This window comes from Balaenoptera borealis (assembly GCF_965194805.1).
Source record: "Balaenoptera borealis genome assembly, chromosome: 5".
Taxonomy (NCBI): Eukaryota; Metazoa; Chordata; class Mammalia; order Artiodactyla; family Balaenopteridae; genus Balaenoptera; species Balaenoptera borealis.
The window spans coordinates 12,367,526-12,386,298 of NC_138862.1; positions in this window are offsets into that span (position 1 = coordinate 12,367,526).

Genomic DNA, 18,773 nt, shown 5'->3' on the forward strand with positions numbered 1-18,773 from the left:
AGTTACACCCAAAGGGTTTTACTGGAGTTTCCACATACCACAAAAGACAAAAATAATTTCGCGTCAGGGGTACAACATTTCCCTCTTGTTAAACCAAATTCAAAACTGCCGGATGAGGACCACGTTTGTCACTCCCTGTCCTGTGGAGGCAGGGTGACAGATCCACCCCGCCTTCAAGGCAAACAGGTCGTCTTATAATGTGCGTGCCCGGACGGAGATGGGCTCAGGCCGCTGCCCACGGGCTTCAGGCAGCGCGAGGCCACAGCGGGAAGGGAGAGGCGCGCGGGGCGAGAGGAGCCGAGGGCGTCCCCATCGCTGGGCAACGGCGCGGCCGGGGACCCGGGCAGGGCTCTCCGGCGCCCGGCGCCCTCCCCAGGGTCAGCCCGGACGCGCAGCCGGCGAGGGACTCCGCAGCCTCGTCTCCCCGGCCCGAGCCCCGAGCTGCGCGGGGAAGCCGGGACCCCGCCGCGTGGGCGCCGCAAACTGGCCGTAGCTCAAGGCCGGTGGCCGCAACTTCCGCCGGGGGGGGGGCAGTGATGGGGGGCAGCGGGCAGCGCCCGCCGAGAGCCCCGGGCGCTCTGCACCGCGCGCATGGCCTTGGGCTTGGTTGGGCTTGAAGAAGGCGGCGGGAAAGACTGGAGCTGGGCAAGGTGTCCTTCTCCCTTTCCTCTTTGCCTTTCCGCTCTCTTCCTCTCGCCTCTGTGAGTCTCTCCCCCTGTCCTTTATCCTTCTTTCTCATTCTCCTCCAGTGCGTTTGGCTGACATTCCCCCTAGCCCCAGCGCCCTCACCCCCGTTATTAAAATGAGTCTTGCCGGCCTCCCGAGAGCCGGGAACCTTAGGGGGACTCCGTGCGCGCACGCGCCCACCTCTCTCCAGTCTCTTGCGGTCTGGGACCCGGAGCATCAGGGCTGAAGGGAAGCTCATTAGAAACGCAGAGTCGCAGGCCCATCCAGCCCCAGTGAGACAGAATCTAAATTAACCAAGGTCTCCAGGTGATTCATGGGCACATTCGGGTTTGAGAGGCAGTTTTCGGTCTTTGCGGTGGGGGGGGGGGCTCATCCTCAGGTATGCTCCTCTCCCCAGGGTCCCTGGGGCTTCCAGTTCCAGACACAGACCCTTTCTGGGGCTGACAAGGCTATTTCCTGAAGATTCCACAACCTCTCCCCAGCTTTTGAATAGTCCTTGCTCCCACTCCCTCGACTATCTGTCAAAGAAAATTCAGTAAGCATTAAAAAAAAAAAAAAAAGATGCGTGCCCAATTGTAAACAAACAAAACAAAACGAAACCTTTGAAATAAGAGAAAGCAAAAGTCACCATTAGCCCAACTCTCCTCCTCCAGAACAAGTCACTGTCAAAGATTTTGGTGAAGTCCTTCCAGACTGTATACAGGCTTTGTAACCTGGTTCTTTCATTTCTTAGCGTCTCTTGGACATCTTTCCGCAATACAAGATCCACTTGATCCCTTTAACCGTATAGGCCTGCACCAATCTATTCCCTTTGGATCCTTCCCTCCTTTGCCTGTCCAGCCCTGAAAAGCCCGTCAAAGCCAGAAACCCTGAAAACAGGTTTCCAATGTGTGTGCCCTTGTGGTGGGAGGACCATGGGGTCAGGGTTGCTGCCTGATAAATCCTGGAAAGTGAGCTCCCCTCTTGGCCACTGCTGGGCTCTCTGCCAGTTGCTGGATCTCCTTGGAGGAGTCTCTACCCAAAGGTGCAGTAAGGGAGACTGGCTCCCATTTTGCCTGGAGTCAGAGGCGCAGGAAGCGCTGACCCATCCGTCTGTAGCTCAGATTGGCTCAAAGGAGAAAGATGAAAGTGTGAACAGAACATTTCTGGTCTGGAACTGAGACCAGGGCAGATGTTCTGTGATTTCAGAAGATGCAGGAGTTTTAAACATTCGATTTCCTTTTTCTTTCCCCATTTCCAACAACAAAAAAAGGTCATCCACTTCTGAGGCTGAGTGTAAGCAAAGAAGCCATTCTGCTTAGGTCGTATTTACAGTTTCCATCGGAAGAAGAAGAAGAAGAAGGAGAGGAGGAAGAAGAGGAAGGGGGGGGGGAGGTAGGGATGGGAAGGGAAAGAGGAGGAAGAAGAAGAGAAAGAAACTACATCATATAAACTGGATTCTCTCTTTTTTAGAACATGTTTTGAATAGGTGCTATGTAGCACCTGCTTAAAATAAAACTCAAATAGCACAAAGAGTATTTGATTAAAAGTTAGTCTCCCAGGTACAACGGACCTTCCCCCAGAGGCAACTATTGTTACAGTTTCTTGTGTATCCAGAAATATTCTTTGAAAGTACAAACTATATATCTAAAGACCTCCTTTTTTCCTTTTTCGTACCCAAGTGGTAGCATACTCTATACACTCTTCTCTATTTTTATTTTTTTCCCTGAATAGAGACCGCTCTCTACCTTACAAGGTGTGCGCACACACACATCCACACACACACACACACACACACGCCCACAATACACATATTTACAATAATACACTTGCTCCTTAAAATGCTCACCAGAGCAGTCAGAGGGGCAACAAACCTCTGTCCATTCTCAATGAAGACAAGTACCCTCACCTCAAAATCGAGCATCACAGCATTGGAATCTGGGCACACAGGCTCCTGATGGTACTTTTCTGCTTCCCTCAGTCACGGAGAAGCTCGGACACTCTGAGCCACAGATAAAGAGAGATCAAGCAGCCTCCTACACTGAGCAGGGGAGCTTCTGCACGGTGTCCCCAGAATGGCACTTTCAGCCACTGCCTGAAACTTGCAGGTGAGTCCATTTTTTTCTTGTTGTAATTGCAAAAACAATAGTTTGTTCTATCTGGAGGACGATCAGCCAGAGAGATCTAGACAGACAGACTTTAAAGAATATATATAAGACCATGAGATGAAACTAATTCGTCATTTTCATCTTTATTTGTTGAATAGGTAATATGTTCACATGGTTCAGAATTCAGAAGCATATCATGAAAAGTTTGCTTCCCATTCCTGTGGGCTGATGGCAGCCACTCAATTCCCTTCCTCAGTCACCATCTCTTGTTTATTCTTCCAGAGGTATTCTATGCAAATTCAAGCAACACACACACACACACACACACACACACACACACACACACACACACACACACACTCCCTGTCGGTCCCACCAGTGCGCGTGCTCTCTCTCTCTCTCTTTCCCTTTTTCTTTTTTTAAAGTTTATTTTATTTTATTTTATTTATTTTTAGCTGCCTTGGGTCTTCGTTGCTGCGCAGGCTTTCTCTAGTTGCAGTGAGCGGGGGCTACCCTTCGTTACAGTGTGTGAGTTTCTCATTGCGGTGGCTTCTCTTGTTGTGGATCACAGGCTCTAGGCACGCGGGCTTCAGTAATTGTGGCACACGGACTCAGTAGTTGTGGCTCATGGGCTCTAGAGCGCAGGCTCAGTAGTTGTGGCTCACGGGCTTAGTTGCTCCGCAGCATGTGGGATCCTCCCAGACCAGGGTTCGAACCCGTGTCCCCTGCATTGGCAGGCAGATTCTTAACCACTGCACCACCAGGGAAGTCCCTGTTTCCCTTTTTATACAAATGGTAACATACTATACATATGGCTCTCTACCTTGTTTTTTTCAATTAATACCTGGGAGATCACTTCTTTGCAGTGCATTAAAGCTTCTTCCTTTAAAAAAGGAACAGGGTTCTGGTAATAGGGATGTACCATTGTTTATTTAGCTATTACCCTATTGAAAGACAAATTTATAATGTTTCTAGCCTTATACTATTACACATACTATTACTTATACTATTACAAACGATGCTGCAAAAAATCTTGTAAATTGTCATTTGCATATATATAGTGTATCATGTGGATAAATCCCTAGAATTAGAATTATTAGGTCAGACAGTCTGTGCAGTTGTAATTTTGATAGATGTTGCCAAATTGTCACCTAGGTGTTTTCCCAATTTATGTCACAATGTAGAAGAGAGACTGCTTGGTTGACAGCTAATTTAAATGCTCACTTTTATTTTCCTGAGTGCAGGGAGAATGTGATCCCTAATTTGGAAGTCAGAATAGGTGACAAGCTGACCGCTATGACTCTACAGGATAGACTAATAAAATGTCATTTCCCCCTTCAAAACATAAAGGTACAAATTATAATAGATTTCAACATCTGTTACCATTTTCAGTCCTTACAACGATTTACTAATGACTTTTCCAAGTAGTTGGGTAGAATGGTCCAAGCATGCCAGTGCATTATCTCCGCTGAGGAATATTTATGTTTCAAACATACAATTCAGTAGATATTTATTGGGCTTCTTTCCTGTGCCAGGAACTGTCCTAGGTGCCAGGGGTCCAGCAGTGAACAAAACAGCCAGCATCTCTGCTTTCAAACATGTTAACAAAGTAATTGCTATCGTGAATGTTATTATAATTTCTTTTGATTCTCTCAACAGCCCTGGAAGGTGGTTACAGTAGGGTGTATGGGATTAACCCACTGCCACCCCAAGTCATATGGCAAACATTGCTGGTTGTTCCCACAAATCTGTTCCACTTTCTTCATAGAACTTCTGGTTGGGCATATGGCCACCCAGAACAAGGACTACATTTCCCAGCCTCCTTTATAACCAAGTCCTGGCCAGGAGGATGTAAACAGAAGAGGTGTGTGCAACTTCCAGTGATGTCCTTCTCATTCTGTTCCTGCTGGCTCGAATCTCGACCTGATGGCTTGGGCTGGAAGAGCCACCAGGATCCTGAGGTGGCCATGGGGCCGCATATGAAAAAGCTATAAGAGGGGAGCCTGGGAGCTTCCCTGGTGGCACAGTGGTTAAGAATCAGCCTGCCATTGCAGGGGACACAGGTTCGAGCCCTGGTCAGGGAAGATCCCACATGCCACAGAGCAAATAAGCCTGTGCGCCACACCTACTGAGGCTGCAAACCACAACTCCTGAGCCCGCATGCCACAACTACTGAAGCCCGCGCGCCTAGAGCCCATGCTGCGCAACAAGAGAAGCCACCATAATGAGAAGCCTGTGCACCACAACAAAGAGTAGCCCCTGCTCGCCGCAACTAGAGAAAGCCTGCGCGCAGCAATGAAGACACAAAGCAGCTGAAAATAAATAAATTTATTAAAAAAAAAAGAGAGAGAGAGAGGAGCCCGGGTCCCTGACAGTATGGAGTGCCACACCCACCCAGGACCAATCCTTTAATCTCTTATATGAGAGCAAAACCCCTTCTGCTTTGTTAAATCCGTTGTTGTGTTGGGTTTTCTTGAGGTCTGAAGAGGCATCTCTCCACTGCAGACGTCTTTGTTCTATCAGCTGAGCCTGAATCCTAACTAATATCCAGGGCACAATCATAACAAGACTGAAGATATCGCCATGTCATGAGGCCATCTTCCCTTTAGAGGAGCCTCTAAGGGAGCGCAACCTGGTCCCTCACTGTGTCATTCAGGAAGTGGTGATGCTGAGGCCAACTCAGTGGGAGGGGAGGCTGCAGGCGGAGCTTTTTGTAGAAAGCTGATGTGACATGGGCAGCATGGGTTTCCAGGGGATGAGCATCCCTGATAAGACTAAGGCGTGAGAAAGCTGGCGGGAAGCCAGCCCTGGCTCCTCATGCCAGGAAGGCCTGTTCCTGGGTCCTTCTTCCCAGGATAACGTGGGTGCCTGCACTGAGCTCTGCCTAGGTCTTCCATGGTGAGGCAGGCAGCTGCTCCCAAGGGGCAACCTGGTCCATTAAGCTGCCCTTGGTCCCTAATTCTGACACTGATTTAAGCAGAACCTGCTACCTGAGCCTCCCTCCTGAGGCTCAGGGCATGGATTTCAGCAGGAGCCAGCAGGTCTCCTGGTGGTGCAGGGCTTCCTTCCAGGACTATTTCCAAGAATTAAGAGGTTTGTCCCTTGCAGTGGATTGAATGGAGGTCCCCCAAACATATGTCCATGTGCAAACCCCTGGAACTTGTGAATGTGACCTTATTTGGAAAAAGGGTCTTTGCAAGATCTTGAGATCATCCTGGATTATCCAGGTGGGCCCCAAATCCAGTGACAAGTGTCCTTATAAGAGCAAGACAGGGGGAGATTTGAGACAGAAGAGGGGAGACATAGAGAGGAGGAGAAGGCCATGTGAAGATGAAGGTAGAGACTAGAGTGATGCAGCTACAGCCAAGGACCACCTGAGATCACCAGAAGCTGGAAGAGGCCAGCAGGAATTCTTAACTAAAGACTGAAAGGAGCATGGCCCTGCCGACACCTTGATTTCAGACTTGTGACCTCCAGACTGTGACAGAATATATATCTGTTGTTTTAAGCCACCAAGTTTGTTGTTACAGCAGCTCCTGGAAATGCTTCCAAAATAGACTCAGCCATTGGCTTGGAGAAAAGGTCACTAGCTTTTGCTTCTCCAGGCTCTCTCTCCACTGCCTCTGCTCTGCTCTCTGCCCCTGGCTTCCTCTGGTTGACCTCAGTCAACCTGATGTGAGGGAGGAAACTGGGACCTTAATCAGCCTGGCTTCTGACGTCTCCTGGGGCTGGCTGTGTCCCACAGTCGTAGGTCACATCCTTCTAAGGCATCCCATCCTGCAGAACTTTCTCTCCTCTGGGTTCCGGTAACTTCTCTCTCTCCCCTTGTCCTTTTGGGCCAAAGGGTGGGGATAACTGCTGCTAGCTCAGTCCTTGCACTTCTTCTTGTAGCCCCCCTACACCCTGACCCCATCGTTGTAATCCATCCCTGTGTAAATTAACCTTCCTCAAAGTATCCTAGCTTGGGTGTGCTGTTTCCTGTTGGGATCCTGCCTGATACAGTCCAACAGGGGTCCCCATCTCCCTAGTTTTGTCCAGGGTGGAAGTCAGTGTAGAACTTCAGAAGGTGGGAGTGAACTTCCTCAGGGCTAGACCCCTTCAAGGGGGGAGATCTCCACATTCTGAAAGGATGGGTAGGGAAGGGCTTCAGGGATGGGGGTCTGCAGAGGCTTTCTTACCGCTGTCCCATGTATCTCTCTATCTCAGGGACCAGGATCCAGGCTCCACTTTCCAGAGGACCACCCCCCTGCCTCTTGCTAGAGTCTAGAGGTGCTACTATTGCCCCCCATGAGGTATGGAAGGGCAGACATGGTGAGGCTCCCCCTGCCTGGTGAAGCCTGGAGGGCTGGAATGTGGATGGACACGGGCAGGGCTGTGTGTCTCCTTTACCTCCCGAGGAGGGGAAGTCAACCACAATTTTCTAAATTGCAGAATCAGGATAAAGATCCATGAAATCCATTATGTGCATGGAAGAACATAAGACCATGTTCTGATTTCAAAATTGTTCCCTGACAAGAGCTAAATCATGACTAACCACCCCATTCAAGACCACTGTGCTCTCCAGGATTTCTGTTGCCTGTCAACTGTTACATGTGACACTGAGGAGGGTGGCCTCACACCCAAATCCAGCTGACCACCCAGTTGATTTGTCAGCCTGTGAAAAGGAAATCAATTTAAGAGGAGAGACCAGATTCAAGGTCATGGGATGGCAAATGGAGAAACATGACAGGAGAGAAGAGGCTTCAAGGAGGACACAGAGAGTGTCCAAGGAAGCTTTCCTGAGTTGAATGGTGACCACCACTTTATTCAAAATAATGCATTGATTATTGTTTTTCTGATAACAGAAGTAAGGCATGGTCCTTGCTAGAAAATTTGGAAAATAAGGGTCTCATACTATAGAAAACTTGGAGAATGCAGGGTTTGATTGTAGTCCAGTGGCAGGTGACAAGGACCCTGTTGGGGCTGAATTGTCCTCCCCCCACACTGATTCCTGTGTTGAACACTAACCCCAGTACCTCAGAATGTAACTGCATTTGGACATAGGGTCTTTAAAAGGTAATCAAGTTAAAATGAGATCGTTAGGGTGTCCTTATAAGAAGATGAGATTAAGACATGGACACACAGAGGAAAGAGCACACGAAGACAAATGGAGAAGGCAGCCATCTATAAGCCAAGGAGAGAGCTCCTCAGAAGACACCAACCCTGCCTACATCTTGATCTTGAACTTCCAGATCTGTGAGACAATGACTTTCTATTGTTGAAGCCACCGGTCTGTGGTACTTTGGAGTGGCAAACCTAGCAAACTAGTAGGGTGGGCAGTGGCAGGGATACAGAGAAGGGGTGACAGATGAAGACATTCTTAGGAGGTAAAATCAGCAAGCCTCGTGGACAGTAGAGGTGCGGGGTAGTCTAGGATCTTATTAGTTTTCTAAGCTTGGGTGGCTTGATGGGAGGGATGTCATCCCAAGTCATCAACTGGGATGGAGATTGGACGAGGGGGAGTTGATGTTTCGGACGCGTTGAGTTAGAGATGCAAGGGGGACACCCAGGAGGGATGCCCAACGCCCACTTGGGGGTGCTGTCCAGGGGATCGAGCAAGAGGACGGGAGGGGAGTACAAGCGCACATCAGGGTGAGTGGAAATCATCCTGCAAGCAGATGAGGTTGCTCAGGCACAGAGCCACTGCCAGAGGACAGACCCTGGGGAGGCCGACATTGATTTTCATCTGCGACGAAGGGCCCCTCATTTATCGCGCGGATGGTCTGCATCTCAGCTGTTCACGTTTATTAGGTTGATTCCAAAATATTGTCTGCCTCCCCTAATTTCTCTTTCAATCTATTGTTGACAAAATTCCCAAGATAGGCACAGACAGACTACTCCCCTAATGCTAAATTGGTTAAATTATGGGGAAGGCTGTCTCTTTAACCTACCGCTGTGATTATTTGGTATTTATGGTGCTTAGTATGCTGGTTTCCAGGACCCACCATATGTGCAGGTAAGTGTGGAGCTGGGTGGGAAAACAATGGGCTATTTCGCTTTTACTGATAAATGTTCTTACCTCTTTGTACCCCCACTGACCTCCTTCCTTTAAAAATCTTTTAATTTGAAAAATGCATGTGTGTGTTGGAAATGTGTAGAAGTGGAAATAGCTATCTCTTCTAAGAACAATGACATTATTATTGTGATGACGATGATGATTCTGTGAATGGTTGTAACTAGCATATATTACAGGGTTACTATGCATCAGGCACTACACTCTATTGTTTTTAAGATATAGCGCTTTCCACTAAGACATACGGTTCTTTAACTATGGAGGACGCAAAATTTTAAGTTAGGTTTCTGTTTCAAAGTGCAGGCTGTGGATTCAGGTTGCCTGGGTTAGAATTCTAATTTCCTCACTTATTAAACTAGAGTCTTCCTGGGCAACTATTTAAACTTTCTGTAAGATATCTGTAGTAGATCTATATCATCTGTAGTTGATCTTCCTCACAAGTTTATCGTGGGGGTCAAGTTTAATAATACGTGGAAAGCATTTAGAGTAGGGCCTGGACATAGTAACAGCTCAATAGATGTTGGCTGTAAATGCTCCCTATTTATGAGGATAAATACCTCATGTTTCTGTTTGAGAAATTTTCTTCTTTGAGAAAAGAACATGCCTATGCCATCTCCTTAGCACGACATGTTTGGGATTCCAGCAAGTTTCTGTCGTTTATTTCCCCAGAGGGGTTGTTACCATTATCCCACTTTTAAACTAAAATATTCAGTTCCACTTTTTAAAAGTCTTGTAAAATCCCTTACCAAGCGGGAGATGCCAGGAACTCTCCTGCCTGACATTTTATTAAGAATGAAAAATACGGAAGCCAGCAGAGGTGCAGAGGGAGGCTAATTGAGAAATCTGGCATGATTGCTGCTAATTGTGGTGTGGTGTTGCGTGGTGTTGGTGGGGGAAGGGCGATGGTGGGGAGGGGAAGGGCAGGGTACCCACGGCCCCCGCTCCTCCAGGCCTTGCATTAATGGAGTAACAGCTGAACTAAGTGTTCAGCTTGAAGGCATCAAAGACTGGAGTCTTTGAGATACCATTCCTTCTACTCCATGATGTCAAAGGTGGCTGCAAATATATCCAGCCCTTTCTGGGTGGCATTGTTTAGGATGCTGGCCCCAGCAGATGGCCCCCAAATGCACCTCAGCCTGGTAGAACAGGGACCACATGTGATGGTATAGTCTTCTCATTAGCAAACAGAAAAAAAAAAAGAGGCAAGGATGAGAGAGGAGAGGGATGAAAAGAATACACAAAGACATTTACATATTTACATTGTCTCTCTCGCATTTCAAATTCTCCTTTAGCTGAAGTGTCAGTGGGTTTGCTTTTCTCCTTCTGTTTGTATGTTTACTTGTGCTAAATAGATTATGGTAATCAGGCACATAAATGCATGCAACTGTTATTATGGCATTTTAATCACAGAGTTTTCACGGGAAGCCTTCATTAGAATTCTCATAATCTTACTTGTTAGTGTAACAAACAGTAATAAATGCCAAGGAGCTTGGATTAAGGCAGAGGCATTCAGACTTTAAAAGAGGAATATGGAAATGTTGTCAGATCTCTGCATTACTTATTGAAATGTGACATCAACAGTTCGGGACTCTAAATATCTTACTCATTATAAGGATAGGGAACAAGGCAACCTGAAGATAGTAATTATGTCTTTCTACTGAGCACTACAGACATATGCCTTCCATAGCGTCCTCCTAACTCCTCTGAAATAACTGGATGGTCTGATACACAGTCCTGGCTATAATTTATTAATGTTAAAATTGGAAAATTTTATTATTAATAATTCCTTTTATTTTATGGTTAGTGGTAAGTATGTGCGAACATGACTATGTCTCAAAACTTCCTAATTCTCATTACCTTTCAATCTTGTACTGTTATTTGGCAAATTGGTAGAAAAAGCGGCAGTTTTTTTTTTCTAGTAAGCAGTATCACAGTAATGTGCTTGAGAATAAACCACTCTTTCTGAAAATACTGTGGTTTTGCAAGCAGGTCTAAGCATCAGGACACAAGAGATGATCATCCCAATTTTGCTGAAGCCCAGAATTTAGATGTGAGGATGTCAGTTCTGGGGGAAACTCCCTACTTCAGTTATCCGTTGCTGTGTAACAAACTAGGCCAAGACTTAGTGACTCAAAACAATGAAAATGTATTGTCTCTCATGATTCTGTGGGCTTACCAGGCCGTTCTTCTGCTTAACTTGGTGCTGGCTGAGATGCGGGGAGAGCTAGAAGGTCCATAATGGATGCTCAGCTGGGGCTGTTTGGTCCAGGCCTCAGTTCCTCTCCGCTGCGGCATCTCCACCTGGCTGCTTTGGCTTCCTCGCAACATGGCGGCTTCGTTCAAGAGGAAAGATTCTAAGAGGTGAAGGCAGAAGCTGCAGATCCCTTTAAGGCTCAGCCTCACAGCTGACACTATGTCACTTCTGCTGCATTCTGCTGATCTGTGAGTCACAGGCCAGCCCAGGCCGGTGTGAGAGGGGCTACTACACAAGGGCATGGGTCCTGGGAGGTGTGGTTCATTCGGAGCCATCTTTGGAGACTAGCTTCCATACTCCCACACGGGGGGCCATCCTGGCTGGTTCCCCGTAGCTCTGTCTTACGCTCAACTCTTTCTTGTCTACACGTGGGAGCAAAAACGGTGGGGGGGGGGGTGCTTTCTCCTCGGAGACTGTGTGCCAGGGAACCACCTTTCTTTACTTCCTCTCACCGCAGCCCTTGAGGTCCAGCTGTCCTTCCTGGGGGTGCGGTAATAGAATTCCTGCCACCAGCTACTGCACCTGGACACAATCACAGGTATCATCTCAAGTGACTCAGGTCATTTGTCCCAGATGTGGTAAGCAAACTGGTGCTCCTGTCCCTCCCTACCCTTGTCAACAGGCTCCATCCCTCAGAGCCACATTCCTTAAACTGGTGCACAGACTAGTCACCTGTATCTGGATGGCTGAGGAGCTTGTTAAAAAGCGGAGCTTCACTCCAAACCCACCGAATCAGAGCCTCTGGCGGTGGGTCCTCAGAATCTCTCCTTTCCACAAACTGCCCTGTTGATTTGGCTGAGTACTCAAGTTTGAGAGCCCATGTTCCAGGCAGACCTTGCTCTGTTTCATGTACCCCTGGGCTGGGCCTCTAGATCCTTGGAGAGTTTGGATCTCTCTGGTCTGGGCTGTGAGTTCACCCATTTTTACCTTTAGATTAAAACTGATGCCCTGGAAGCAGCTGACCCATTTCCTCTGCGCTGCTGGCCAGGGGGCTTCCCACAGCCACCCCCCCAGGAGGACTCATGTCCTTGTTCGATTTCCTCGTTCTGGCCCAGTTAGCATGACCCCACTGTCCTCCATCCTCCACACTTCAAATGTGCGCTGCTGGATTCATTGGTTGGTCAGCTGGTTGCTGTTGTTGTTGCTGCTGCTGCTGTGTGTGTGTGTGTGTGTGTGTGTGTGTGTGTGTGTAATCAGCTATGTCTTCTTGAGTGAATGAATGAATGAACGTGACTATACGGTGGGTACTGGTATCGTCTCCGTTTTGTGGATCAGGGAACTGGGGCACAAAATTGTTAAGAAATTGCCCACAGTGACTTCGTTAGTGGGTAACAGAGCCAGCATTCAACTGCAGGTCTGTCTGACTGAAACTCGGAAACTCAAATGCACACAGCAACTCAGAGTGGAGGATCCTGCAGAGCGCCAGTGGCCGGCCCCACCTACCGAGGGCTGAGCTGTCATCAACCACTTCAGCTTCAGGCCACTGTGGTGCCGCCTTTGGCGAGCTCTTTCCTGGGCTCAGGGCAGCAGACTTAATCCATTGTGAGGCAGCTCCATGACCACGCCTTCACCATGCAGCAAACATGGCCCTAAGGCAGACTGCATGAGATTTTAGAGCATGGCTTTGAATCTAAAAGCACTGGGCTCCAATGCCAATTCGGACACCCCAGTTTTCTCATATGCAAGAGGGGACTTATCCCATAGGGTAGTCCATTCAATCACTTAAAACATACTGTGTAGCACCCACCAAGTGCCATGTACTGAGTTAGTAGTCAGGGGTACCAGGGCAGGCAAAACAGGTTCCGTGGCCCCTGTCTTCATGGAGCTTAAGGAATTCTGAAGAGTAGAAAAGACAATGCATTTAAAGTCCACCCCCTGGAACATAGGAAGCGCTTGCATTCATTAGAATGCCCTCTCTCGTAAATGACAGATTCCCAATCAAAGGAGCTGAAACAAAAGGCAAGATTTGTGGGCTTATACATAGGACAGCCTAGCATGTCCCTCCAGACATGGCTGGACCTCAGTGCCCGTCCGCTGTTGCTGGAAGTCTGGGAGTCTGACTTATTGTCTCTGCTGTCCTTTGTGCTGCTTCTCCCCCACCAGAAGCTGCAGGCTCCCACCCGACTAGCCTAACCAACCCAACAGACTGGGAATTTTCCCTTCTAAAGCATCCCAGGGCTGACTCCTATTGGCCAGATCAAGACATGTGCTCATGCCAGACCAGTCACTGGAACCAATTGGCCAGACCCAGATCATACATCCACACCTGGGAGGGGGGCACAGACGTCCAGCCCCACTAAACCCAAATGGACTGAGAGTGTGGTAGGAGTAATTGTCCCCAACCCCCTTCGCCATCAAGGACCAGGGCAAGGAGGAAAGCATGGTGGGTGGTAGTTATTGTTATTGATACAATATACAGTAGTAAGAATTACTGCATGTAGCAGGTGAGTTCATCTCTCACGGGAATGCAGAGGCTGACCGTCAGTATGTCCTCGTGGCTGAGCGGGGGACTGTAACAATACACTGGAGACAACTTGATGCCACCCAGCCTAAGGGGAAATGGTCACTCCCAGGACAGAACAAGGAGATAGGGGGTATTCTGTGCTGCATGTACAGCAATTGCCACTAAACACAGCACACACCCCAAGCAGAAGATGGCATTTCCTAAGCCTCGGGTGTCTTGAATTTGAGTCCTGGAGTGTGTCTGATATCTTTAGAGGTCTAATTTTCACCATGTGTCAGCAGGTCTATCGGTTTGTGTTACAGAAGGGTTCGCTCACTATGTATTTACTGGGCATATGCTGTAGTTGCTCCATGGTTGGTTTGAGAGGTGCTGTCTCTTGGTTACCCCAAATCTACTCCCTCTGTCTACCCTGCTAATTGAGTCTCAGTTTTGTTCAGGTATCCATCCCCTTGGGAAGGTGACCTGATACCCTGCTGGGAGTAAATTCTGAATCATCCAAGCCAGTCATGGCGACCCCATTTCCCCTGCACATTTATGCTCTTCATTTATGGGCCACGTATGGCCGATACTCATGGGGGAAATCACTGAGGAAGGTTTCTTCATCCTTAAAAAGAACCCTGGCCCTGGCTGTCACCATTCTTTTTAAGAATGAAGAAACACTAGGAGGCAGCTCCTGGTCTTTAGCCGAATGTTCTGGATCAGGAACTGTGCCAGCCATCTTGTTAACAGCCTGAGGATGAAGCCAGCTCATGGAGGAGGGCTGAGTCCACAGAGAACCTCAGAGAAAGGGAAACCGGAGTACTGAGGCACAGTGCCTGGACTCCATTCTGCCCAAGGACTTCGTGTCGTGTGATTGAGTCAATCTTCTCATCGTCTGAGTCAGCAGAGGGGTGTCAGGAGCTCAGCTGAGATGGGCGAGAGAGAGAGAGAGAGAGAGAGAGAGAGCTGTCAGGTGTCAGAGTAGCTGAGGAAAGCAACAAGCCAAAAATGAGAGTGTTAAGCCTTTAACCATTTACTGTGAGGGTACAAGATGGTACAAGCAGAGTCTGAAACTGGAGGACGCACTGGCTCTCCCTGTTCCTTTTTCCCCATGAACATCACACCTGTCTAGGGTCAGGTGGATCCGTGCAGACGTAGGGTTGTCTCCCTGTTGAGGGAGCCCTGAACAAAAGGCTCTGGCAGTTTTATGGACTCTGAGGTGGGAGGCGGGGGGTGAAGGGGGAGGGCTAGGAGTGGAAAAGTACTGGCTACTGACTCAGAGAAGGGCAAAGTGCCTTCAAGGTCTTCCCTCCCTCACCCCTGCCCTCATAAGGAGGGCTCAGCAGAGGAGCCCGCAGACCTCAGCTCAAGGAGGCCAGGAGTGAGAGCACCAGGGCTGGGAGTGCAGAGGTGTGATCCTTCAGAAGCTGCAAGGCCCTGGCTGTCACCAAGTCCAGTACCAGGAGGGCAGCTTTTCCCCCATGGGTCCTGCCAGGTAAAGCCTTTGTAACTGCTTACGGCCAAGCTTGAAAAATCACACATAGACTTTTAACCAGAAGCCGAAATCCTCAAGTGTTATTTTCTGTGGAAAACATTATAATAGACACAACTTGGAATCTTTTAGTAACCAGGGACAGAAAACCCAGCTCAGACTGGGACAGAAAACCCAGCTCAGACTGGTTTAAAAAAATAAAGGGTACTTGATTAAAAAATGGGCAGAGGATTTGAATGGACATTTCTCCAAAGATGATATCAAATGGCCAATAAGTATACGAAAAGATGCCAGCATCACTAGTCATCAGAGAAATGCAAATCAAAACCGCAATGAGGTATCACCTCACATCCACTAGGATGGCTACTATCAAAAAATCCTGAAAATAACAAGTGTCAGTGGGGATGTGAAGAAGTTGGAACCATTGTACACTGTTAGTGGGGCTGTAGAATGGGGCAATGGCTGTGGAAAACAGTATGGTGGTTCCTCCAAAAATTAAAAATAGAACTACAAATGATCCAGCAATCCCACTTCTAGGTATGTATCTAAAATGATTGAAAGCGGGATCGCAAAGAGATATTTGGACACCAATGTTCATAGTGGCATTATTCACAATAGTCAAGAGGTAGAAACAACACAAATGTCCATAGACAGATGAATAGATAAACAAATGTGGCATATACATACAATGGAATACTATGCAGCCTTAAAAAGGAAGGAAATACAGTCACATGTTACAATAAGGATGAACCTTGAGGACGTTATACTAAGTGAAATAAACTAGTCACAGAAGAATAAATACACTATGAATCTACTTATTGTTATATGAGGTATCTAAAGTAATCAAATTCATAGAAATAAAAAGTTGACTGGTGGTTCCCAGGGGCTGGGGTAAGGGGGAAAAGGAAAATTGTTGTTTTACGGGTATAAAGTTTCAATTATGCAATATGAAAAAGTTCTGGAGATCTGTTTCACAACAATGTAAATATACTTAATACTACAAAATGGTTAAGATGATAAATTTTATGCTATGTGTTTTTTAACCACAATAAAAATAAGTAGATGAATGAATGAATGAATGAATGGAATTTATTGGCTCACATAAATGAAAGTCCAGAGGAGAAGTGAACTTTAGGTTAGGCTTGATCCTGTGGCTCAATGATGGATAGGAAAGACCCTGTTTCTTTCTATTTTCCTTGTCCTCCAAATAATCAAATAATCTATGTAGAAAGATTTCATTCCATGTTTGTGTGTCTGTCCATCCATCCAATAAATATTTACCAAGGGCATTCTTTTTATTAGGCACTGAATTATATGCTAGGATTACTTTTGAAAGACAAGCTTTCAATTAGGTAAAAATTTATTTTGCAATGAGGAAAACTTGGCTTCCTCTGATGAGCTCATATGTCTGTGTTTGCTGGTGACCAGAAAATAGTCATATTTTCCCTTTACAATTTGATAGCCAGAAAGCTCAGGACAAAAGTTCTTCTATTCTTATTTTAGATTTCAGTGGTTCTTACTCTTTAATTCCATTTCCAAATCTTTTAAGTGTTTTTACTATGTGTATTGTCATTGTTGGCTGCCTCATATTGCTTACGAAATGAGCTGAGGAAAAAAAACAATTTATTAAAAAAAACAGGCACAATCAAGTTTTAGTTGTGTCACCTCGTATTCCTGACTCAGGGGAAGCTTCAGGAATACTCAGCAATAAACCTATCTTTCACCAATCCAGTGGAATTTATAATTTTGTGAGTTTTACACAGATTATGTATTATTAATCTCATTTTACAAGTGAAGAAAATGAAGCTCAGATTTTGCTTAAGGACCACTAGGCAAAGGCCTTAAACTGTAACTTCATGTGACATTCCTATTACACCATTCTTCCAAGATCACATGTCAAACTTTTCTTTGGGGTATTTCTAAACTAAATAATATAATACAGGCAACGTTTTAGACAGCGTAGCAGACCCCTTGATTGTCCAACTGAAACTTACTTCCTCTTCTCTCTTTCTAACAAAGACCTAATTTTGTTTTCGGGGCCATTTTGGCCATATTAAAATGTTCATCTTCCCAGACTCTCTTGCAGTTAAGGATGGCTGTGTGACCATTTTGGCCAAAGCAATATTGGCAGAAATCCTAGGAATGGCATACATTCTCACATAAAAACATAAAACTTTGAGAAAAAAAGCTTACAGTCCTTTCCTCTCTTCCTGTCTGGAATGTGGGCACCATGTATGGAGGCACAGCAGCCATTTTGCAATTAAGAGGATGAAAGCTAAGAATGGCAGAGCAGGAAGAGCAAACCCATCTGAGTCCCAGTGTGCATTGCTGGTCAAGCAGCCACCCCAGGCCTCCACTTTTTACCTCTTGCTTTCTTGCTCTGCAAGGAAAGTGACACCCCTAGCAACTTAAGCCATATTGATAAGGTTTTCTGTTACTTTGGCCAAACATAATCTGAACTCTTATGTCAGTCTAGAGAGAGCAAAATCACTGATAGGCGTTTTCTACTCTCAGGTGAGTAGGAATCCCTCTCCTAGCAATTGACAACAAAACAATTATTTGATTTCTATTATCCAGATGTTTAACTTATTTAACAACATGGCTTGATCTTTTCAATGAGGGAAATCACAGGTTGATTCCATCCCAAATGGCTCAATATAAGGAAGGAGATTAGGGTTTAAATGACCACCATAAGTACATTGCATAGAGTTCCCTGGGGGCATCTTCAGTTCAATATTTACTTATTTGTCATTCCAAGTTTGATTAAAATATAAAAAGAAAACAGCAAATCATCCAAAATTCTGCCATTAGAAATAACCAGTTAATATTTGCTATAGATAAGTCCAGGCCTCTCTTTACGCATATGGACAGAAAAGGGGTGTGTGTGTGGGGGGGTGTTTGTTTGTGTGTGTGTGTGTGTGTGTGTGTGTGTGTGTGTGTGTGTGTGTGAGAGAGAGAGAGAGAGAGAGAGAGAGAAGGAGAGAGGTGGGGGGTGGAGAAGGAATCAGCTTGCCAATTTTATTTTATTTTTTTAAGCTGCCGGTATTAGGATTGTGTGGAATCTATAGCTCAATGGGGAGAATTTTTATCTGAACAATATTTAGTCTTCTGATCCATGACTATGGTGCATCTCTCCACTTGTTTGGGACTTCTTTAATTTCTCTCAACAATGTCTTGTAATTTCAGTGAACAGGTCCTACCCATTTTGTCAGATTAATCCCTAGACATTTACTTTTTTGTTATTATAGAAGGTATTCTTATTTCAATTTTTAATTTTTTGTTGCTAGGATATAGAAATATAATTGATTTTTGTATATTGACCTTATATCTTGCAACTTTACTAAACTCACTTGTCAGTTTTAGTAGCCTTTTTGTAGATTCCTTAGGATTGTCTATGAAGATGATCATGCCATCCGTAATGACGTTTCTTTCTCTCTTTCCAATATGAATGCTTTTTATTTCTGTTTCTTGCCTTATTGCTCTGTGTAGAATCTCCAGTACATTGTTGAATGGGAGTGGTGAAAGCAGACATCTTTGCCTGATTCTTGATCTTAGGGAGGAGGTATTCATTCTTTAACCATTAAATATAATGTTAGCTATTATTTTTTCAGAAATTCTACTTATCAGGTTGAAGAATTTTCCTTCTATTTCTAGTTGTCTCAGAGTTTCTATCAAGAATGCATGTTGTATTTTCCAGATGCCTTTCCTGCATCTGTTAAGATGATAATATGATTTTTCCTTTTTAATCTGTTAATATG